This window comes from Rhipicephalus sanguineus, chromosome 2 (assembly GCF_013339695.2).
Source record: "Rhipicephalus sanguineus isolate Rsan-2018 chromosome 2, BIME_Rsan_1.4, whole genome shotgun sequence".
Taxonomy (NCBI): Eukaryota; Metazoa; Arthropoda; class Arachnida; order Ixodida; family Ixodidae; genus Rhipicephalus; species Rhipicephalus sanguineus.
In genome coordinates this window covers 182,546,466-182,571,924 of record NC_051177.1, presented here as the reverse complement: position 1 = coordinate 182,571,924, position 25,459 = coordinate 182,546,466, and the positions used below count along the sequence as shown (strand labels likewise).

At 45.1% G+C, this 25,459-nt stretch overlaps 2 non-coding genes across 2 annotated transcripts; both read right to left on the bottom strand.

Annotated features, from left to right (window-relative positions):
- Nucleotides 1–18,737: 18,737 nt before the first annotated feature.
- On the bottom strand, nucleotides 18,738–18,808 carry Trnag-gcc (transfer RNA glycine (anticodon GCC)). The gene has a single exon. It is a non-coding gene; the product is annotated as a tRNA-Gly (tRNA).
- Nucleotides 18,809–22,514: 3,706 nt separating this feature from the next.
- Trnag-acc (transfer RNA glycine (anticodon ACC)) lies at nucleotides 22,515–22,584 on the bottom strand. Its single transcript has one exon. It is a non-coding gene; the product is annotated as a tRNA-Gly (tRNA).
- Between the last annotated feature and the right edge of the window lie 2,875 nt (nucleotides 22,585–25,459).

Sequence of the window (25,459 nt, the reverse complement as noted above, 5' to 3'; positions counted from 1 at the left end):
TATACCGATGTGTTCTGTTTTCTAGTAATACGCATGACGGCTGATTTGCTAACATTGAGTCATTTGTCAGTTATAACACCAGTCTGTTATTGATTCAGCGCAGAGTTAATGTTTCGTGATCCTCAGGTGAATTAATTTCTTGATAGATTATACAATCGTCAGCGAATAGTCTTATGCTAGTATTGACAATACAGGAGATCGGTAATGAATATTAGAAATACATAGGGGCAAGGACACTACCTTGCGGAACACCAGAGGTAACTTTCGTAACTTTCGAAAACTCGTGGTTCACTTCGACGAACTGAGTCCTATTACAGAGTAGTTATTAACCCATTCTGTGATTGGTCCGTCGCCTATTGTAAATGAAGCTTTCTAATCAATTTTGCATGGAATACTCTGTCGAATGCTTTAGAGAATGCTTTTGGTGTCGATGCTTAAGGATAGGTCATGTATGAGTTCTAATAATGCGTACTGTAGAAAGCCCTCGGCGGAATCCATGTTGAGAAGATGCTAATACAATGTTTGTTCGAGGTATACAGTTATGTGTTTGAGATGATATGTTCGAGAATTTTACATACAGTGCTATTAGTGAGATGAGTCGGTAGTACAGGCATCAGCTTTGTTACCCGATTTATATACAGGAATTAGCTTTTTTCCAGTCAATGGGGAGGGGACAAGTTACGATTATTGAAGGTGAGACACAGGTACTGGCTATCCATTCTGTATATCGTGTTAGAAAAAGACTACAGCGTAAAAAGCTGTGGAAATAAAGTACTCGTAACATCATGAAGACATCTCAAACGATGAAAGAACGCACTTTTCTAGACTGACGAAAGAGATATTAAGGTCAGGCTCAATGCCGCCCTGCGGATATCCTCGAAGCACTGTGCGAGGAGTCTGTCAGTCTTTTGTAGACGAATGCACTGATTCGTCAGCGAAGTTTTCTGAAATCCAGCGGCATGTACAGAGAGTGACTTCTACAGAGCTTGGAGTCGGTAAGATAGCCTCATCTATCACGTTGTCAAACGCACTCTACAGGGACATTGAAGGCAAATAACATTTTATGTCACAGTAAAAGGTCAATGCTTAAGAGCGTCGAAAAAGTCGAGCTTTTTTCACAGCAGTGCTTTAGTAACCAAGAAATGGAGGTAAATGTAGGACGCGATTTGCGCCACCAGTAGGACATGCTGGAACAAGCTCCATGACGTAGAAGGTCCTTAGTACAATCAAGGAAAGAAGTGTTAACTTTAAGGGCTCGTTTTTCTTTGTTATACACAATATTAATTAGCACTAACAGGCAATAATGCCAAGGAAGTATAAGGGGTGTTATTAGTAGTAACTGTAAGGTAAATGTAAAGAAAGAAAAGTGGACGAAAAGATATCTTGCCGCGGGCAGGGACCGAACCTGCGACCTTCGAATAACGCGTTCGATGCTCTACCAACTGAGCTACCGCGGCGGCCATCCCCCGTCCACTTTATAGGGTACATATGTACATTAAACGTGGGAGCGTCAGTCAGCACCGCCAGTAGCCATGACGGCGAGTGTGGAACATTCTTTTTCTGCCTTTTGGCGTCACGTAGCACGTGAACTTATTACGAGCTGGCAGCTGACCAATAATCCCTCGTATACCACCCGAAAGCATCAAGTCTGCCAGAACGAAACCCTCGCTATGAATGGAGGAAAGAAGTGTTAATTTTAAGGGCTCGTTTTTCTTTGTTATACACAATATTAATGAGCACTAACAGACAATAATGTCAAGGAAGTATAGGGGATGTTATTAGTAGTTAATGTAAGGTAAATGTTAAGAAAGAAAAGTGGACTGAAAGATAACTTGCCGCGGGCAGGGACCGAACCTGCGACCTTGGTCCCTGCCCGGGCAAGTTATCTTTTCGTCCACTTTTCTTTCTTCACATTTACCTTACATTTACTACTAATATCCCCTATACTTCCTTGGCATTATTGTCTGTTAGTGCTCATTAGTACTTGGTACAATCAATCGCACGAGTACTCAAACTACGCTTGAAAGAACATTTCAGTGCATTACAAGGCGGAACAAAAAGCATCTTATGCACTTCAGTTTGATTCATTAAAAAAAGGAGAACTTCCTGACATTACCCTGGTCCAAAAATTTGTTTTCGCCAGGCTGTGCTCCTCTACGCCGCCGCATCGGCTGTCAGGCAGTGAAGGGCGGGCACGGTGAACGATACGTCACAAGCCTATTCTCGGAGGCGGGCGGTTGGAATTGAGCTAACAATATGCGGACCACTAAAACGCGATTTTCTTTGAAACTAAGCATTTTATTGGCACGATAAAAACACTACAAGGATTCTGGAATGCTATTTCGACAATCCACATCGACTTATTATTTACATTATTATTATTTACATTCCCTTAATGTCGAGGAATGCGGCAAAACTAATGGTATGTGCGAGTTTGTTAAAGTTTGACACAGTTAGCAAGACTGATGAATGATGCGGGACCGTGCAAATTGGAGATTATTGGGGGAATGATTCATCCTACAGTGCACATAAAAGAGGCTGTAAATGATAATGGACTACACAGTGTTATGAGCGTTGCATCAACGTATACATAGCAGCCGTTCTGGTCGTTGCGCCAGTAACATTTCATGATTACCTTATCGTTGCAGCCGTACTGCTCATGAAATACCATACTACACCCGAAATAAGGGAAAACTAATGTTGCCATTAGGAGAGGTTATAAAAACCCATCTCTTAGTCTGCTGCGACAGTATAGTGCTAGTCTTATTCTGGTATGTGTAATACGCTTGAATTCTACACCCCTTACCTGAATTTCCAGTACTCTGGGTCGTTCTTGGAGAGATCAGTGTGATTCGGCGTACCGTTCAGTTTCCCTCGTATGTAAAAACCACGCGTCAAAGCCCGCGTCGGCGTACAGGAAGCCTGCAAGTTTCCATTTGTTCATTCATTCATACATTGGTTAAAATTTTACTAAAATCTTGAATACTTCATGCACCTCAGAAATTACCCAACAAATATTCGCTACAAAATGAACAAATGTGCATAAACTTGCAATGAAAGGCTCCGTTTTATTCGCGTTTTTGTGGTGCTTCTTTTAAAACGCTGTGAACACCATAATTCGAAGTTTCTAACCTTGAGAAACTCCGCTACGGGTACTTTTGGGGAGTTTGATTAGCGTAATATGTAGCCTCGTACTTCATATTGCCGCGCGCGCTTCTTTTGCTACTTTATGTAAATGATCCGTTACCACGTAAAAACTACTGCCTTGCACAAATGGGGCCCGAATGCGTCTGGGAACCTTCCAGGTTATTTCAGAATCTTCTGATAGACTTGAGCGCGCAAACACGAAATGTTGAGTTAATTCTAGGACTGACGCGGCCACCGGCGATAAGGTTCGAATGTTCGATACCGCAAGTATAAATACCGACGCGCCTTACCGCACATCAAATTATCGACGGCCGACGCACTGTTCGCTGCTATCAGTGCACAGCGTATATTGCTTGTATTTTCACCTTTCGTTTCCCGGGCACAGGTTCGCCCAAATAAAAGATTTCGTCTTAAACCCGCCGACTGCTGCCTTCTTCAACGTCAAGACCACGTGACAATATCCTGGTTCAGTGACGCTGCCACTTTCCGCTTGAATGTCGAACATGTAGCCACTATAAATTATTTGAGAAAATTATAAATAGTCTATCGGCTGCGGGGTTTGGTATGCTACGGGGACCACTGGTTTGTCTTGGTAAGTACAGCGGAACAGGAATGTATCCAAACGTGGTTATGAATATAGCCAAACAGGTCATGAAGATAGCGAGACAGATCACGTGATATACACTCACCCATTAAGAATTTGAAACTACAGAGAAAAGTAGTTCTATGCGGATATTTATCTTCTGCCGAGAAAAGCAAGAAAAGAAGAGATTTATTTATTGTCAATAGATATGCACGGATATGGGGAGTAACCTTTTTTACTGCGTCACGGGCAGTTATGTCGCGTCGTTAAGAATAGCCTCTTCAATCTGCTAGGCTGCGTACGCTGACTCCGGTTCCTTTCCCACTATGACGTTGCAAAACGGACAGCTAGAGCTCGATGCATCCCACTTCTAGTTTGTTATACGTACGGTTATCTTATATGATAGCAATTAAATGAACACCTCCTTCCCCCACTGAAAGAAACAAAAAATAAAACTGCATTATGTTCAGTACAATGTTCCACGTTAGATATGATTTCGTACGTGCCGGTCTAGCCTGCCGATTGGTCGACAGCGGTCACGACAGGGACGTAGGCACACATTTTTTCGGGGGGAGGGGCACCTCGTTGATCTGAAGTGAGTGTCGAGCACGCACATGTGGTCGAGTGTCATTTTGTGCTCTATATGCTATGGCAAAAAAAATTCTAGGGAGGGGGGGGGGGGGCACGGGAGCGGTGTGCCACCCCCTGGCAGCGCCACTGGGTCACGAATACTCAAGATACGGCAAGCAACGTATCGCACGAAAGTGTTGACTCCGGTTGAATGCTACCGAAGCGGCCTATCTTGTCGTTGTTGTGCTTACCCTGTTATTCTAGTACCTACCAGGCGCTTGCGATGGGTAGTTCAGTAGCCATATGTCTGAGGTGGTGGTGCACGCTGGAAGAAATAACACAGGATAGCCGCGGGTCCCATTGCTTTCCTTCGCTGCAGTTGCAGTGTGCTCGCGTCCCCTTTGCACCCTGTCTAGCTCCAGGAAGTAGCCGTCCTCTGTGGTTACATGGCTGATTTCGCAGGGGTAGTCGAAAGACGTGGCCAGTTCGCACTGCGATTTGAATAAGGGGAGACAAGAAAGAGAAGAAAGACAGCGATGGGTGAGCTTTCTAGTATCCACAGTGATAATAAAAATTAAAATCCGCATTTATTAGCGGAGCTGTTCTAGGTTGGCCTGACGACAGATGAGTGTCGCGTTGTCACGCTGCGGTTCCCAGATACAAACATAGATCGCATGACTGCCTCGGTCGCAAACGAAGCGGCAGCCGCACATTGAAACGGGTAAGGGAGGCTCGTGCGTGAATAGGCCCGAAAGCCGCCCCTCGATAGCGGGTTCCCAGATACACCCATAGATGGCGTAACTGCCTCAATGGCGGACGAAGCGGTCGCCGCACTAACACCAACACAAAATCACAACATATGACAGAAAATCCCAGAAAATTATAAGGCAAACGCAAGAGAACCGAAGGTCCTCTGTTTCTGCAGATTTTACACTGGGTGGAACTGGGTTAGGTTTTTATAGAACAATTCGCGCAATACACAACATTCTTGCACGAGCACCCTGCGCATGTATATTCAACATTTCAAGAGTGCTCGTCAAAGCTGTCTCATTTTTTTTGTTTTGCGCGTGCCAAATTTAATGTGAAGCTAACAAAATTTGTTTCGTTGTACTGATCATTCTTGGACAGCGTTCCAAAATATGACAAAAATAAACAAAAAGAATGACGTAGTTGATCCATCATCTGTACATTTTTTTTTCTCTGCGATCCCCGAAAGGTAGAAATCTAAATATTCCTTCTCAAATCGGCCTAGTACCGCGGAAGTTATGGGTCGCGTCAGCCATTAAAGTCTCCTCTCTTGCGGAATTAATCGGTCCCCTGAGAATCAATATATAGCGCACGATGGGTAAGGCATCCGGTCCATTCTGGAGCCCACCGCCAGCTTTCGTGAGTTGTTGGTCGGCACGAACTCAAGCCAACACTGCCATATATGATTTGGTGAGGCGGCTCACAGAGTCCGTGACTATCTAAATAAAATCACTAAATATTTCGGGGTTCTTCACGACAAAAATATATTCCCATGGAAATAAACTGACCAAGCAGTTAGAGACAACAGTTTCTTACAAGAGTCATCCTGGCCTGGCGCGCCAGGTCTTCTTCTGCGTTGCAGTAGGTACAAGCCGAAGCGAAGACTACAAAGGACGCTGCGAAAACGTAGGCCACGCGGCGAGTAGCAGCCATGGTTACTGCTGCTCACAGCTTACATGACCAATTTATTGCTCCTTGGAGCTGCATCGCGTGATCGTGCGCATTTCACAAGTATGGGTAACACGCATGTGGTTGCACTTGGTATTTCGCGCTCTTTCGGAAACCTTCAGCAAAATTATCTGTGCACGTCACCTATATATATATACACTTCCTGACAGATATAAAGTTGCTTCAACGTGCTGTTTTATGTTTCCTGCTATACAAGTCGTCCATTCTCTTCGTATTTTCCCTAGGATTGCGGCATGCTCGCTCAAAGCCTCTCACAAACCGATGTGTGACACCATTCGTTGTTGCAGCATTGTGTTCACGTGCGCTCTGTTTGCGAAGTGAAATGCATTCGGCGCTGACGCAAGGTGTGTTACGTTTCTAACGCATTTGCGACTCAGTTATTTTGCGTTTTCGACAGCGCAACATGTGCATGTGGCGCCATATTTACTTCCGTCTGAAACACCTGGCTAAACCTCGTTTGGGTCATCCCCTATCCGAAGATTGCTTAGACCCATTTATCACCAGCATTAACTGGATATCACCGGCTCGTAACACAATAACCTAATTGTGCTTGATATGGGCCAAGTTTACCTCTTGCTTTTCATTGCACCGTTGCAACATGTATCATATAAACTGGACCCATTCCCTCCTCATATTGGTATTTCGCACTGGTTGTCGGTAGTGTGGCCGTTGCGAACGTCCCGAAAGTGCTGCATATTCCGAAGTCACTCCGGCTGCCGAATGACCACTTTTCCGTAGTTTTGTTGGCAGATCGTTTTAAAACGAAGAACTCAAATTATCACTAAACGGACCCAAGCTAACTATCTGGTACGTTTATGTGCGCACCTGTGTAAGTCAATGTGGCGCCTGTGCACGAAAAGAGAAGTTAGATATGCCCATACGTTGAAACCTACCAGAGTGCCTTCGGTTAAAATGACAACTTGCCGCACCGTGCAATCGGCACAAGAGGACAGTAAAGTAACAAATACTTTCATTTAGTAGGTAAAACTACTAGATCGCTTATCTTGTACGTGTACGCACCCCATTACTTTACATTGAATTTCTGGTTACCGAAGACGCAGACCTGGAAAACTATGTTGCCAGCATGTGGTGATGGAGAACGTACAGAGGCAACGGAGATAAAGGTTACGCGCAAGGCAGATAAGTTAACTGGAAGATAAATATCCAGCTTGCTAGCCTGCATTAGGGAAAGGGTAAGGAGACACCGAAAGGCAAGAAGGAAAAGAATGAGATAGAGAGGTAAAAAGAACAAAAATAAAAGAGCAATACAAGAAGAAACACATACACACTCAAACACGGGGATGTCATAGTCGATCAATGAGGCCGATTGATATTAGAAACTACAGTAGCTCATTCGTCGCTTTCTGATTAGAAGCTTCAACGTTCCGGCATTTCAAGATTGATCGCCCGGAAAGCGGCGGGTCATCGAGGCGGGTTAGTGCAGCTCAGAGGGACTCTCCGGGAGCTGTAGTAAGGACAATGACACAAGATGAGGGCAGTGCGTTCCTCACTGCTGCAACGGGTACAGGCAGCACTGTGTGCCATTTCGCTTCGGTAAGCATAGGTGTTCGTGCTACATGTTATCTGAGCCAGAGGCAGCAGAGGATTGTTTTGGATCGCGATAGTCCAGATAACACTTGAAGGTGAAGTGCTAGGTCAAAGATGTGAAGGCGGGTATGCAAAAATCGGGCGCATTCCACATAGAATGTGCGACATCACGCGCGAGCTAAAAAATTCTTGCTGCTGCGTCAGTTCTAGAGAGTGAATTAGCTTTCAGCACGCGATTTCCATGAGCGGATTTCCATGAGCGGTACTGGAAGCCAATGAAATGTTATGCCATGCCCTTTTGTCTTTTGAGTTTTAACTGATGATACGCTTGTCTTATTTCCAGCGCTAGTTGGTCTTGAAGTCCACGATGCAGAGCTGATAACAGGCACAGCGGGACTGACTTAGAGTCCGCGAATATGCTCCATTTTAGTGGTGGTTCTGGTTGACCCTAAGAAGTGCACTCTAAAGTGCCGCAATCCACGCGGCAGTCGACATTGTCATGTGGGATGTTTTAGAGTGATAGGTTTCGACTTTTGCGGAGAATATCGCCGCTCCTGCTGACCCTTCAGCCGCTGTCGAGGCACACGTGTAAAGCTGAGTGTCATCCTTGTAGTGGCGTAGCCAGGGAGGAGGGGCACACCGGGCCCGCGCCCCCCCTCCACCCCCCCGAAATATTTCTTCGTCATGGCATACAAAGCACAAAATGACACTCAATCACATCTGCCTGCCCGACCCCCACTTCAGATCAAGGAGGTGCCCCCCCCCCCCCGGAAAAAAATTTCTGGCTAGGCCCCTGGGTCCTTGTAGTCCTCGTGCGGCATGAGGCAGCTGCTTTAAAGCTCCTGACAAGAGTTCTGCCTTCGTCCAGATCCTTGGTACTGTCAGCCGAAGTTTTGGTTGGTCAAAAAACACCGAGGTGGTGTCGGAAGTCACGCAACAGGCGTATAAGTCTGTTGGGAGGCACACGCGATATAAGCCGATATTCCGTTACAGGAGGACGCACTGGGCCGGTCTTCTGGAAGCGAGGCGAGGTAGTGGGCAGGGGCACAAGCGAGGTGTCTAATGTGCACTGTAAGTACCTCCAGAGTGATGTGTATCGTGACCGCATGGTCCATTGCAATGACAATCGCCTCCGCTGTTGACGTGCAGCATGGAAATCCGAGACAAACTGAGTGCCTGGCCCTTATCATTTTCTATTGTGCACGTGATAACCTTACAATTATTTTTTAGTACACCGGTGAACTGCACTGCACTTACCAGAGAAACAACATCCTGTACAGTCGCAACATCGCGTGCACTAACGTATCCCACGTTTTCCCTCCAAGGAAAAGACGTGAGATGGCTGAGAGGCGCTTCTTCAGACCCATCACATGGGAACTCCAGCAGAGGTCTCGATCAGTGATGACCCTGAAGAATCGGCACGTCCGGGCGTAACCAGCACAACGCCTATTAATGAATATAGCTAGGGCTTCGCCTTGTAGGAGTTGATTTAATTTTTTTGGAATTCGGAGGGTGTTTCTCGGAGTTCATTTTTTTGGCGCAAATTCGGCGTTTATCGGAGTTTATTTTTCATAAATCACAATTTATCCGAAATTCGGAGTTTAATTTTGCTTTATTCTCAAGGCTCCAATATCTTAGATGAAATGATATCTGAACACGAAAATATGAAAACACACCAAACGTATTTTAGTTGTCTGGAAGGTTTGAACGCACAAACGCATATACACACGAGCACAAATACTTAAAAAGGCGTCGCCCACGTTTGTGAGCATTGCAACGTTAAAGCTTGTCGTAGTATACGGAAGAACATTTTACGAGGTCCGTATAGTCGATTTCGTCTGGACCCGCCGCAGTGGCCTAGTGGTTACGGTGCTTGACTGCTGACCCGAAAGTCGCGGGATCGAATCCCGGCCGCGGCGGCCGCATTTTGATCGAGGCGAAATGCTATAGACGCCAGTGTGCTTATATTTAGGCGATGGGTTATATAATAAACCCATCACCTCGTAATCATATCGTGGTTTTGGCACGTAAAATCCTCGATATTATTACGAGTTAGAAAGCTTAAACTTATACGTTTTTATCCTTGTTCCAAGACAGATACAATGCTCAGAAGCGTTAGTTACTGGGGAGCAGAGGCATGGTAATGATTGCCCTCATCGAATTGGTCCACAAGGATAACGGGGGCCGAGCACCTTCCTACCGAGGACCTTGAAAGGACTGACAAACTGCCAGAAAGTGTGATAGTAGTGGAAATGGAAATAACGTGGCTTATAGCGACACAATCGAACATTCATTTTGCTATTTTTTTACAGGATTTGTACTTTTCAAATAGCGTTTGAAAGTCACAAAAACTGGTGCGTCGCGTGGCCTCGTGGATAAGTCTTCGTACTGCACGAAGGAGCCGCTCGGACTGCTGTACGTAGCCCGCTGGTGCTGAGGCGCACCGTTTTCGAGCCTAAAATTACATTCCGTATATCACAAGGCATCCAAGCTTTGTTCTACGCTTATTACGATGTCAAATGAGCTCACGCTGAGAAAAAAATTGGCCGCGTATCTGCGTGCTTCGCTGCAAATGTCGTTAGAAGAGGCGCTGCGTGAGATATGGACGCCATCTGGCAATACGTCGGGAACATGAGTGCTGTGTTGCGGACTGGTAGTCCCGGCGCAGCAGCAGGGGAAGACCGGCGGTGACCAACACGACCGGCGGGGACGCCAGCCAGCCCGAACACGCGGTTTGGCGCGAAGCGCTGAAGCAGAAGAAACATCCGCACTCAACGAGTACTCTCCACACACTCTTTTATTTACACGTCGCCTGGCTAAAACAGGAATGCCAGAGCGGCGCCCCATGGCATTCGTACAGTGCAATACAGAACCGAAACCGAAACACAACAATGAGCTCGTGCAGAGGGCACGGAGGAAGTCAAGTTTAACGCGCAGTCGCATTTTCAGCGCAGCTTAAGAAACTAGGGACTTTAGAATTACGCATGTATGCATTTTCTATTAAAGGAACACACCACCTCATACTTACCTAGTGATGTTGTGCCTCAGATATGCGTAATGTTTGCTTTTTTGATCGACAATGTACACAAGTATGAACCTAGTGAGCCGTTCAAGGTGCCTAGCCCTTGGGCAAGTGGTTCAACTTTGGCCTAGTGGCTGAATCGAGTGACGTGCCGACAAACAGAAAGACAGACAGACAGAAAGACAGACCAAAATTTCTCCGTTTAAGTATCTCAAGAAAGGCTGTCGTCTTTAAAAGCGGCGCTGCCTTCGCGGCAACGGCAGGGGAACCGGAAACCTGTGTCAGGCAGCTGCGCAGGTGCGACGCACTGCAGCGCACGAGCACGGTCGTAGAAGCACACGATTGATATACACACAACGTTACTTCCTCATAGAGATGACCTCGCTTATTTGCTGGCGTATAATCGCTGTCGCGTTCACCAATACGACAGTTTGCAGCGTATATCGGGTGAGCGACTTCAACGACGTTTCAGATCCAAAATCCCGATAAATAGAAGCTTCATGGTGTTTTCGCGTTACCGTTGCACGATTAGACACTGTGACCGCAAAGCCTTCCGTTGCACCTAAGAAAACAGGTAGCCAGCAGCTTACTCCTTCATGATCCAACCCGGCGTGACTCACCGAAGCGCTGGCGTAAGGAAACGCGGCCTACACGTAATTTCGATGATTCACAGACTGCAGCATATTGTAAAAAGAAGAAAGCAGCTGCACCGGCCGGAAATCGAACTCGCACCACCCGCGAGGAAGGCAAGTATTCTACCACTTGTAACCATACGTAACCACAGCCGACGTTGACTGTCGAAGGGTCCAGATGCGTTCCTCAAAAAGCGCCTCCCTGGCCGACCAACGTCCAGTTGCATCAAGGTCCGCACTCTGGCTCGCACTCGCCTCTTACGCTGCCTCAGGTACGAGGGACAGTGAGAAATAAATGCGGAACGACAAAAGAGACGTACAGTAGTAAACGTACCTGCACGCTTCAAATAATTACATCCATCGCCCAATAATCATGTAGGGAATATTGAAATATGATATAACACAGATCGAACGCGCGCATTGGAATGAACATAAAGAAACATGCGGCTAGGTTGGTGCAATAAAACTGTTCGTGTTCTGCAGCGTGTTTTAGAGAACAGTAATGCAGTGCATACACGGCAAATGAAGCAAACGCGAGAAACCCCACAACGAGCATTGCCGTACACGTGTTATGTACGTTGCCACAAAGAATCGAATCCACGAGTCATTGCTGAATCCCTTCTGCAACGTAATGAAACGCACTCGGCTACACAGCGAATATTCAATTGTTTGCACAATTTATCTCAGTTCACGAACTGATTGAGCAGAATGAAAATGTCCTAAGGAGCCCCACATTTCACACAACTGCGCCTAACCACTTTCAGAAAAATTCTTGGTTCAAATTACGAGAGACACCCAGTACAGCTGCAACAAAACAACCTTCCAGGAAGTCTACCTGTTTTTATCCTGCAGAAAAAAAGAAATCTGGCAGCTCTAAAAAAAGTAAATAGAGTGCAGGCATTGACTCTCAGAATAATGCAGACAGGTTCGTATCCCAGCCCGACTTTTATTACACAAAATTTATCCCGACATTTATCCCAATAGCTCCTGCAGGCACTGCAACGAATTCGCTAGCCTAGGCCACGTGCTCTGGCGTTGCCCCTCGTTACGAGGCACGGACCAAATCAGCGAAGACAAGTGGATATACGCAATCAAAAGCCCCGATGCCGGGGCTCAACTATGGGCTGGGCAGTGGGCCACGATGCGGCGGTCGGGCTTGGCCAGACTGTCCCAAAGTGGGAGTGCCCCACGGCTCACTGAGTCGTGCACCTCAGGACGTTCAATAAAGTTTTGCGTCCATCCACCCACCCATCCATCCATCCATCCATCCATCCAGCTCTGTCGACGAGACAGCACGTTCAAATTTATCGTGGATCGATCCACTTTTGAACAATGTCATCTAAGAAATTAGCTTTAATAAAGGACTTATAAACCAAAAGTACATATTTTTTTGAGAGAAGATATTAAGGCACATAGCGTTTGCTGAGTAGACTGCGGAACGTCTGTAGCAGTAGCACAGATGTGGCTGCATATACAGGGCGTCCCAGCTATAACGCAGCACAATAAAAAAAAATCAGGAACGTCGTTACGCGAAGTAAACCTAGTGCATATTGTTCCCCGTATACTGCAGTAGCCCCTACTGATTTTTTCGAGGTTTAGTTAATTAGTCCTAATTATGTTTCTAACTCGACAAATACTCACCTAATCATTACAATGCCAATGATGCATATGTACGTGCTTAAATGACATTTAACCGCGCTATTTTCAACAACGTACTAATTGGGTGCTCTCTTTTTTTTGGTTAATAAAGAAAGCCCGCGAAATCTGAAAAGTGACACGTGACTAGACTGCAGCGCGCATCAGTAAGCAGCGCCTTCAAACACGCTCACTGTGAGGTAGCAGGTCAAGGAAAATGTCTGGATCGCCGTATCTACACTCCCCGGCAGAAGAAACGCATCGCTTTCGTCTTGAGTCAGCCATAATCTGAAGAGCGCTCGGCCTCGTTATCGATAAGAACAGTTGGCCGTGAGATACGGATAATGATAGTGGCGTAAAATCGAGTGCAAGGAATCCCTGCTAAACCGCTACGCATGTTGTTGGCGCTCGTCTTGTAGCCTTGACAAAGGGCGGAACGCTGTCTCTGGCAACCGACAAAAGGAAAAGCGGTTGCGTGGAGTAAACTTATTTGAGGGCGCTGCTTTCTTTTGCGGTTGGGAGCGTAGTCACGCGTTATTTTTTCATATTTCGCGGGCTTTCTTTATCAGCCGGAAAAAATGAGCACGTAATTAGTCCGTTGTTGAAAATAGCGCAGTAAGATGTAATTTGAGCATGCCTACATATTATGAATTATGAAAATGAATCATTGACATTTTCATAATTAGCTGAGTATACTTGTCGAGTTAGAAACATAATTATGGGCAATTAATCGACCTCATTAACAAAAAAAAAAATAGCAGCGCATACTGCAGTGTACTGGGAACACTATGTACTACGTTTGCTTCGCGTGAAGCCGTTCCCCCTTTTTTTAAATCGTGCTACGCGATAGCTGAGACGTCCTGTATAATATATTGTGACGGAGACGAGATGACGGTTTAATGGGTACTTAAAACAGTGAATCGGCACCCAAACAAGATGGCTGAGGAACCCCCACGCGCAAGCACTTCACGCCCACTCGTCGTCTTCATCTTCGGAGGGCACCACGCTAGCTCATGTCCATGACGCACCGTAACAATACAGCTACTATCTTGTGGGCGAGATAATTGGCAATGCGGCATCTGCGTGTTCGGATAAATACGTGAAAATCTTCCTAGAAAGCCTAGTTTTCAAATCTACTGCAACGCTGATATTTTTGCTTATCTACATTTCTTTGTTGACTGCGCATGGCGTGTACGTCCCGCGCTGCCCACGCTTCATTGTTACAACCTTACATTTTTCGAATTCGGGGTTGCACACCAGAATTCGAAAAATGCAAAGTAGAAGTAAGGTACACCAGCATCTACAGTCGTCTGATAGGGCAGTGTACTTGTTTATCTGTCTGTGCATACAACCCTCTCATCGCGAAAGTATTCTGGACAGGATTCATAAATCGCCTTTGTCTTGGTGAACTTTCTGCGTACTCCCGACTTGCATTCTGAGTAAACTTGTGAACTCAACTGTGCTGCATAACCACTAACATGCGTAGCACACGATTAAGGTTGCGATCCGCGCAGTGCTAAAACATATACACTGCTTGAGATTGTATAGTATAGCATGAAAAATAAAGACACAATTCTAGCGTTTCTTTTTCTGCAGTTCTCCGCTGTGGTCTGCTGTACTCCTGGTGCCAGGGGCCTAGTCAGGCGTGTATAAACACGCCTTTTGCTCCGGCACCATGACAATTAATGTCTCCCACGTATTGTCTAAACTGTAAATACACTTCAAACTTCAAACACTGAGATGGCATCAGGAACACCAAATGGTCAAAATTAATCCGTGTCCCCCAACAGCAGTGTATGCCTCATGAGCTGAGCATGTAGTGTTTATGAGACGTGAAACAGTGGAAATGATTTTCTTTCCATTGATGTGTGTGGCATTCCGTCAACTGCTACAATACGTGGTTTAAACACGTGTGTTCGTTAGGTATAGTTGGTTATGTGAACTATTCAGCGTCGAAAGCCAAGTTTGGCTCAGTGATCGTTTTCTTACGTGCTATCAACTTCCTAGCGACCAATCGCACTCAGTGCTTCTCGTCGTATCTTTAACACTGATGTCCTCGGGCAAGCTGAAAGTACTTTCCCTTGAGTTGTGTGAAGGCCGGACAATTTAGTTATATGGTTATTGGCTATGTAAATTAGGTCGATTGCTTGGGCACTGAATATACCACGTGATCGACGTGTCCTAATTTACGTTATTTTACCCATTTTGAAAAAAGAGAAGTCATCGACCGATCAAAATTACTGCACCCAACTGTTAGTAGGTTCTAACTTCTTACTTATAAATGCTACACACAACGCCAAAATTGTCATGTATAGTTTTTGTGTATTCTGATAAAAGAAGCGTAAGATGTAAACTTGAAGTTCGCACTTTAGGCCAACTGGAATCTCGTATTCATGGCGTGCGCTGTTATTGTGTGCACATTAATAACCTTTGAATCATAGAGTTAGCACTTGTGTGGCATTCCTAAAATGGTAGCCCCTATTTTCTCTCTGCTGTGTTTTGAAAAATTGAAGTAATTTTTTTGTGGTCTTGTGCATCGTTTGCGCAGCCGTTAAAACAATGCACGTAGATCTGAATTAAGACCTTCGTTGTACGAGTCATTCTTGGAAACAGTATATGAAGAGAAATATAAAATTTATCAATAACCAATAGGTAGAGCTGGGTGATTCCACGTAAGATCGAACAAACGATGGCTGGTCGACCTCTTAAATTTGTTTCAAAATTTTATATATTATTGCCTGATGAGTGGAAAGAAGAGATCCGCAATTTGTTTTGCCGCCAAAAATTTTTTCGAAGCACAGGAAATTAATAATGACGAAGAGGTGGAGTAGAGCGCTCATCCGCTCTGCTGTTTTGGCCAACTTTCGTTACGAATTGCACAAAATATATTAGTTAGGTAGCTGAAATTTCTTTAGCTAAATATATGCATGTTTTTGCTTCTACTCAGGTATTTTTAGTTTTTATGTGTAGCGTAGATGTTTTTATAAAAAGCCTCAAAGTTGGCCCAGGAAACGTTATTTTCTTTACTTTGAAGGTCTTTATCTCAAAAAAGCCTTGCAGCAGGGCAACAAAAATTCCGCATTACGTTCTTCGCATGCTTGTGTACCGAACTGCCGAATCTTATAATTATATCCCGTTTCAGTAAAGAGATATGATCGGGCTAACTTCAAGAAAACACCGAACAATGCAAACTTCTGACGACAATTAAAAAAAAAACCCATTTTTTATATTCCTTTAAACTTTGTCCACTTATTCTCCTCCACATCGGCTTTCACAATCATTGAAAACATGTTGCATAATGTTGTTGCACTAATAGTTACGGACCCTCCAATAAGACCCTTAGGCAAAAAGTGGCAATTCTGACTTCTTGCCCAGCAAATGTATAAAATGCAGGCAGGATTGCATTTCTTTTTATTAAAAGGCCAGCAGTATCAAAACAAGTGTCGACAGCACTGAAGACGCTAATTTTGAAATTATTTGGTCACTGCAGCGGCCACGAGCGCGGGGCTACCAAGCAGGCGCGCGCGCACCCGAGACGCTCGTTGTAAGAGACGGCGCAGTGAGAGCTCGTTTTCGCGTCCTCAGACCGATTGAGTTCAAAACAGCAACACCTCTGGGTGACTTGAATGCACGTGCACTAGAGCTTCGCTATTCTATCCGCCCTCTGTTCGCATCGCAGCTAGGCGCTGATAACACGGCGGAGATGGAAGCAAGATGAAAAACTCTATAAGGGAGCTATGAGCGCTGCTGCCAGAGAAACTGCGCTGCGCCAGTTGAGATCAGTGGAAAGCATGAACGTGGCGCTCCAGTGGCGAAGCAAAATATGGAATGTCAAAGAAAAAAAAGCAAAACCATCGGTAACCGGTTGCGCTTGCCTATCTTAGATGTCGGCAGCAGACGGCCTGAACTGGCCGCGCGTTCTGTCCGCTGTTCACACTTCATTCGACGCCGATAGTTCTTGTGCTTTGCTCTTACTCTACTCCTCCTGTGCGTCTCATGGCGAGAAAGTATAGCTCGGAATGAGTGTATTGTGGAGACTACCTTTCGAAGCACAAGAAGCTTAAAGGAATACTAACACGAATTTAAAAAAAAATTGTATTGTTGCTCGAAATAAAAATAATGGTGTCGAGAAACCTAAAACGACTGTTGTGGTGCCTGGGAATGCATCGTATATATTTTAATTAGCGCCACCTTAAAAAGACACTTTCGGTTTCGATATCGAGGGGGTGGCTTCTCAGTGTCGTTTTATAGCAGTGTGATGTCACGGAGATACAGAAACGCGCGACGTACTAGCGGCAAATCCGTCATGTGCTCGTGGTGCACATAAACAACGATGAGTGAATTGTCGTCCAGTGACCCTGACAGTGATTTCTACGATTTAGGCTGCATGCAGGACGCAGAACTCGCAAACTCGGGGGAACAGTCCTGATCGTCGGGATAACGTCCTTGCAGTGGGGCTGGCTTGCAGATGCTCAGCGACGAAAACTTCAAAGTCAAATTAAAATACTTTATACGTGTTATCCGACTCCAGTGTGTGGAAAGCGTTGACACTGCATACCAACGAAGCAAAAAATGTCCCTTTTGCGATGTCTCAAAATCGTGTCAGTACTCCTTTAATTATTGCAAAGAAGCCAAAATTTCGCAGTGTTACCGACCTAGACATTAATGCTTTGAAGGAACTAATAGGGCGGCAACAGGGGCTAGTTGGTACGTATTCATGCTTGTAGTGCGCTGCCGGTGGACACGGACCAAGAAACAAGGAAAAACAACACAAGATGATGCGCAAACTCGCAGCTACTTTATTTCGATAACGTACAGCCTTATATACGTACAAGAAAGCGGCCCTTCTCCCCCCCCCCTCGTCATTTAGTGTGCCTTCTTTCTGGTACGTATATAAGGCTGTACGTTATCGAAATAAAGTAGCTGCGAGTTTGCGCATCATCTTGTGTTGTTTTTCCTTGTTTCTTGGTCCGTGTCCACCGGCAGCGCACTACAAGCATGAATTTGAAGGAACGTTTAACGCCTGAAAGATCAGTAACTGTCAGTGAGACGGACTACTTGTGCTACTACGCCTGCTTTTGCTACCACTGCAATGAAAGATCTTCACGGAACGCACAGTTTAACGATGACCATAGGCGTGCGCACAGGGGGGGCGGCCGCCCCCCCCTTATCACCTAAGAGGGGGGGCGCGAAATCTGCCCCGTACATTGACCTTTCTAGTCACCAAAGAGGGGGGGGGGGCGCAAAATCTGCCCCATACATTGACATAGTAGGGTGGGGGGGGGCGCTGCGATGAACCTTCGCCCCCCCCCTGATGGGAACCCTGCGCACGCCTATGACGATGACATGCCTCCTGAGGAAGAAATAGACGTCATTAACCAGATCACTGCGACTTCCGGTGCACGTGCGTTCACGTCACCCGAGAGGTGTTGCTGTTTCGAACTCAATCGGTCTGAGGACGCGAAAACGAGCTCTCACTGCGCCGTCTCTTACAACGAGCGTCTCGGGTGCGCGCGCGCCTGCTTGGTAGCCCCGCGCTCGTGGCCGCTGCAGTGACCAAATAATTTCAAAAATTAACGTCTTCAGTGCCGGCAACACCTTTTTCGGTACTGCTGGCCTTTTAATAAAAAGGAATTCAATCCTGCCTGCATTTTTTACACTTGCTGGGCAAGAAGTCGGAATTGTCAATCCTTGCCTAAGGGTCTCATTGGAGGGGTCGTAACTATTAGTGCAACGACATTATGCAACATGTTTTCAATGATTGTGAAAGCTGATGTGCAGGAGATTGCTGAAGTCACGCTCATCAATTCACTTAGAACAGCCAGTGCCAGTAAAATGGCTTATCAAAAGTTCAATTTTAAAGTAAAAAAAAAAAAAAAAACCTTGCGTCGGCCGGGAATCGAACCCGGGCCACCCGCGTGGCAGGCGAGTATTCTACCACTGAACCACCGACGCCGACGGAGAAGGCAACGGATAACCTCGGTCACTGCCCATCGGCCGGCTAAATGTAGGTCACTGGACAGGCGAGTGCTTGCTCGCGAAAGGACTGGCCGGCTGCGATACTGCAAAAGCAAAGGCTTCCAGGTGGTGCCGCGAGACAAGCTGCATAATATATGATTCGAACAGTAATACTGCCGTCTTTGTTCCTGAAACCTGGCCGTCCGTACAAGGCGATTTCTATTCTACATTGCCGCCTACAGTAAATGCGTGCGACGTTTCGTGCAGCGTCATACCCTGCCAACAACACGGTCACTATTCTATGCCGGTACCTTTAAATCGCCAGCGTAAAACGTACACGTCTATCTCTGAAGTAGGGTATCTATACTTCCTACTAGTGAAATGGAGGACGCGTTGACCGGAAAAGGAGGTTTGGGAAGGCGGGTTACTGGCACATCACAAAGGTATCACTATGGGAAACTAGTTACAATAATTTTTGTAACTATTTGTGAGAATTTTTTTCTTTTTGCAACGTTTTGCCATCTATGTCGAGGGACATAAAGTAATTGATTGATACGACTTGAAATTCACACACACACACACACACCACACACACACACACACACACACACACACACACACACACACACACACACCTTTGTCGCCTGCAAGCCTTTCACGCGTTTCCTTGCCGCGTCTATACGAAGAAAAAAAAAAGATATTGTGCCCAGTATGATCGCACCACAACCGGTCAACGTGGCACAGCTAAACAATGCAGTGGAAAGACTACAGGACATAGCGAAAAATAAACAGTACAGTACACGTGCTTTCTACCAGGTTCCAACTAAAGTTCATGCAAAAAAAGAAAAAAAAGAAAGAAAGGTCATCCTAAACGTGACACGCACGCCATTGCAGTTGACATGCAAGAGTGAAGCAACCACGGGCATTCTATGTGAACATAACAAAACAAAAAGAAAAATGAATTCTGGGCTATTCGTGCAAAAATTGCGGGGAGACGAATTAATTTTTGGCACTTGGGTTTATTTAACGTGCACCTACATCTAAGTACGCGGCCGTTCATATTCGGATTTCGCGTGCGCCCTATCTTTACAGGGACGAGCAGACGACTTATACCTCTGTACGTGCTCTGTACTCACCGGTGTTTGCGTTAAGGCGATAGACAGCATGAGAAAGAGAGAGACAAAACATTTATCGAGGGAAAAAAATGTGGTTCGTTGCGGGTGGCGCCCTTCTTCCGAGGTTCCACTGGCTATAGCGGCTCGGCGGGCCGGCCTCAGGGTTGCCAGTTGATTGCCAGGGTCCGTTCAGCGAGTCGTCCCTCCCACGACCACGTGTCGCTTCGTTCGGTGCAGCGGCCGCCTTTCTTTACGCCGGTGTTTTGTTGAGCTGCTCCAGGTCAGATGGTCAAGGAATTAGCTGACAGTTTTGCTTCTTATAATTAAGAAGAAAAATTAAGAGATTGATATTTGCACGGGGTAATACAATAGTTCTTGTCACGACGGAAAAATTGTGCACAACGGGAAAATTGAAGGTTGTGTATATGAAGAATATGGACTGACGTTACGAAGCAATAAAATATCAGAAATGTGCAAAAACATCCCGAAACTCTTGTCCAAATCATACGTATACAGAAATCACGTTCGACTAGTTAAAACAAGTGTACTTTAGTCCGTCGAAACGGCTTTAATAACGGGCGTATCATCAGGTTGGCTAAAAAGAAGACTACAGGTGCCGATTCAGGTGATGTTGAACACTTGCATGATCGAAGGGAGAATATCTGCCTATTTAACATTGTTCAGCGTTCCTTTAAGTGATATTTTTGTATAGCAAAGCTGCGGAGAAAAAAGCCGGCAGATCCCACGTATTGTGGGAATCAATGTAATGCGAAGCAGCCAGCAAAGAGCTGCATACATCGTCTTGTATGTCACTAAGGAAAATGCGTGTCATGGTTTTCATGTTAACTCCTATTATTTATGTTCGTCACACGGTAACGTCGCGCAATACCAACTTCGGGATAGATCAAGCCAGCGAAACGGCCGCCAGCGCACCATGAGCGTGGTACGTTAGTCATGCTGTACATGACATGCGTGTCCTGATTCTCATGTTAACTCGTGTTATTTATGTTCTTCACACAGTCATGTCGCAAGATACCAAATTCGGGATAGATCAAGCTAGCGAAACGGCCGCCAGCGCCCCATGAGCTTGGCACGTAAGTCATGCTGTACATGACATGCGTGTCATGATTTTCATGTTGACTCGTGTTTTTATGTTCGTCACACAGTCACGTCGCGCAATACCAATTCCGGGGTAGATCAAGCTAGCGAAACGGCCGCCAGCGCCCTATGAGCGTGGCACGTAAGTCATGCTGTACATGACATGCGTGTCATGATTTTCATGTTAACTCGTGTTATTTATGTTCGTTACACAGTCACGTCGCAAGATACCAATTTTGGTCTATATCAAGCTAGCGAAACGGCCGCCAGCGCACCATGAGCGTGGCACGTAAGTCATGCTGTACATGACATGCGTGTCATGATTTTCATGTTAACTCATGTTATTTATATTCGCCACACAGTCACTTCGGAAGATACCAATCTTGGTGTATATCAAGCTAGCGAAACGGCCGCCAGCGCACCATGAGCGTGGCACGTAAGTCATGCTGTACATGACATGCATGTCATGATTTTCATGTTAAGTCGTGTTTTTATGTTCCTCACACAGTCACGTCGCACAATACCAATTTCGGGATAGGTCAAGCTAGCGAAACGGCCGCCAGCGCCCCATGAGCTTGGCACGTAAGTCATGCTGTACATGACATGCGTGTCATGATTTTCATGTTAACTCGTGCTTTTATGTTCGTCACACAGTCACGTCGCAAGACACCAATTTTTGTGTATATAAAGCTAGCGAAACGGCCACCAGTGCACCATGAGCGTGGCACGTAAGTCACGCTGTACATGACATGCGTGTCATGATTTTCATGTTAACTCGTGTTATTTAAGTTAGTCACACAGTCACGTCGCAAGATCCCAATTTTGGTTTATATCAAGCTAGCGAAACGGGCACCAGCGCACCATGAGCGTGGCATGTAAATGCTGTACATGACATGCGTGTCATGATTTTCATGTTATGACTTGTCATTTATGTTCGTCATACAGTCATGTTACGCCATACCAATTTTGGTGTACATTCGATTAACCAAGCGACCAGGAGAGCACAAAGTCGTAGGCGGCTAGATAGATAGATAGATAGATAGATAGATAGATAGATAGATAGATAGATAGATAGATAGATAGATAGATAGATAGATAGATAGATAGATAGATAGATAGATAGATAGATAGATACGCTCAAAGTCGCAGAAGTTCGCTAAGAAATGCTTCGCATTTAAAAGGGGAAAAATGTCTAGAGTAATTTCGCAATGCTTATCTTATGTCGGCGAATTTGATCCGACAGTTACGACGATTCCGCTCTCCTTTTTTTTTTCCATGAAATTGTAGTGCGAGGCTAACGCGAATGACAGGCTTCCTGCAAACCTGACCATCTTAATTGACAAAATTGAAAAATACCCGAGATAAAGGATCCGAAACGGGCGGATACTATGACACAGGCAATTTCTCAAAAGCAGGAAAAACAAAAAGAATGAAATAATATCGAAGAGTCCGTTCCGAGACAAAATATGTGTGTAAAAAAAAAAAACGCTTGCGTCGGCCGGGAATCGAACCCGGCCCCCCGCGTGGTAGGCGAGTATTCTACCACTGAACCACCGACGCCGACGTGTAGTGGTTTCTTTTTTATTCAGCAGTTTAGACTGCGAGTCGTGCAGTCCATCGTCCAGCTGCTGCATTCACTTCGTCAAGGTCGTTGTGAGGAGGGCTGTTTGCAGGCAGGAAAGCGCGCTTCTCCGGAAGGAAAGAACACATGTGCGGCAAGATGTATTAGTCAGAAACAAAACAGTGCGCTGCTTGCGCTCAGTACACTCGAGGCACACCACAGAAAGGTAGCTATAAAAAACTAATCATTCCGCGCATAAGACCCCACATCCGGAACATATCCTCATAGCGTCAACCACACTTGCAAATCCTCGTTCATTCTTTATCAACAGGAAAAGTTTATGCGTTGCTTGCTTGAATCATGTATTAGCCGCGCTCTCGAACTGTCTGTAACTTGAAAGTTCTGGATCAGTGATAATAATCGCTTTTAAGGTGGCTACATTTTTAGTTAATGCGAATAACACAAAGCAACGAAAATAGAGCTGACGTTTATGGATGTAAAACGTTCACATGAGTGGCCCCAGTGCCATGTGTTCAAGCTGGAGTGTGTCCAGCTGGGTGGACCATCTCCATTTACTTTTATATTTCATCGATAACGATGATAGTCCAAGTCAATGCGTATTGAAGTAGTTTCCTGCGCCTACATTTGACTGAACAGCGACGCAACAAAATTCCGTTAGCGGTGTGGAAATCTGCCAAACGTCGCAACGCGTTGGCTTAAGCCAGCACGTTGCGACTGAGGAAAACTGAATGAGGGAAATTCCGGAGGAAAGCATCAGCTTCGAGGAAAACGAGCCAAGCTTCTGTATTTACTCTTGAAGGTGTACTGTTCTCCCTGGTGATGCTTGCGCCTGTGGCAAAAGGCTATAGATGCTCACAGTTTCATGTTATGATGACGTAACCACTTCCACGAATGACATAAGGTTATCATAATGCAAATACTCTAGTTTCTCCCAGATATGAAAGACGCCAACGCTTTAAAGACGTCATGAAGCAAGTACAACACCGATTCTTTAGTTTTTTTACAAACGCGAACTGTAGCATCGCAACAGAAGACGTGGCCTTTAGGAATAGGCGCGATTTTGCTCAACTTGCGAGCATCTGCTGCAACGTGGGACCTGTTTGCACCCCAGAAAGCGGCAGTACACGAATTTCGAGAGCTAAATAATAATAATAATAATAATAATAATAATAATAATAATAATATAATAATAATAATAATAATAATAATAATAATAATAATATAATAATAATAATAATCAATCAATCATTTATTTAACGTGCCCAGGAAACAACCGTAAGGTCTTTGTGCTGGCGCACGCAAAAAAAAAAAACAATAAAAAAATAAAATAACAATACAATACAGACAGTTTTCAGAAATAAAAAGAGCGAAAACACGTAGACAAACAAGAGAAATGAACACAAAAGGGGAGGAGTAAAATAAGACAACACGAGAAAGATTGACGGGGAATAAAAAATTAGATTGCATATATACAACTATGTGGAAAGAGACTGAGAAGGGAAGACTTTGTACATTGTGCCACACTATGTCAAAACAGTGCAAAGCTCGGATAAAAACAATGATGTGGGCTATGAAAAACGTCAAGATCAAGAAAGTTAACAGTATAGAGACTTTGTATTGTGAACGGTAGAGTGTTGGAAGAAGCAGGCGGGTACATGAAACGGTCTGTTCTCTCTGGTTAACTTACGCGGAATTCGAAAATTTACACAATTGAGAAGTACAGGGCAGGATATGATACGTGGACTAGCGCTAAAGAAATAAGAGATCAGAGCGATTTCGTCGGCAGTGAAGTGATGGCAGTGATAATAATTCAGCAGTATTTGAACGAGATCAGAGTCAATTTTAGCAAAGCGATGGTTATATATGCTGAGGAATTTTTTCTGGACTCGTTCAATGGTGTTACCGCTGGATGAGCAATGCCATTCCATATCACGGACGCATACTCAAGTTGCGGAAGACATATGCCGTGTACAGTTTGTGTCGGGCCATGGGAGACCTGAATTCTCGAGATATTTACAAACACATCCGAGAGAACGAAGGCCCGCATAGCAGCACGCTTAACGTGAGAAGAAAAGTTTAACGCGCTGTCAACAACAACACCAGGTCACTGATTTCATAAACCTTGCATAACGGGACAGAATTGACAGAGTATTGAAATGACGCGCTAGATGTTTTACGAGTGATAGACATGAATTTTGTCTTCGAGGTATTCAGAGAAAGGTTATACCGTTGCACCATTCGGAAAAGAGCGCAAGTATGACTGCAGCAAGCGACAGTCGTTAACTGAATGAATTCCTTAAAAATCTTGATGTCATCGGCATACAAGAGGAAAGAAGAATTACGAATGGCAAAAGAAACATCATTAACGTAAATTAAAAATAGGAGTGGGACTAATACGACCCTTGAGGGACCCCCACTAGTCACTTTATACAAAGAAGACGTTTGGCCATTTACGGCTCCATAACAATATCTATTGAGCAGATAGCTCTGCAGGAGATTCACAACTGACAAGTCAACATCAAAGTCCGACAAGTTTAACCATAATCAGTGTGTGGCTGACTACGTCAAAAGCCTTGCTCAGGTCACAGTAAATTACGTCAACCTGTCCTCTCTGAGCAAATAGGGTGAGAGATCTGCGTCATGAACTAGCAAGATTTGTGGTAGTTGAGCGGCCAGCGAGGAAAACCATGTTGATTAGGAATCAATGAGTTTTCACACTAAAAGCAATATGTTGTAAAGAGCCAGCTCGAAGATCTTGATGTGGCACATAGTAGAGAAATCGGGCGATAATTAGAAGCATCTGTTTTAGAGCCCGACTTAAATACGGGGAAAAACACGAGCAGTTTTCCAACA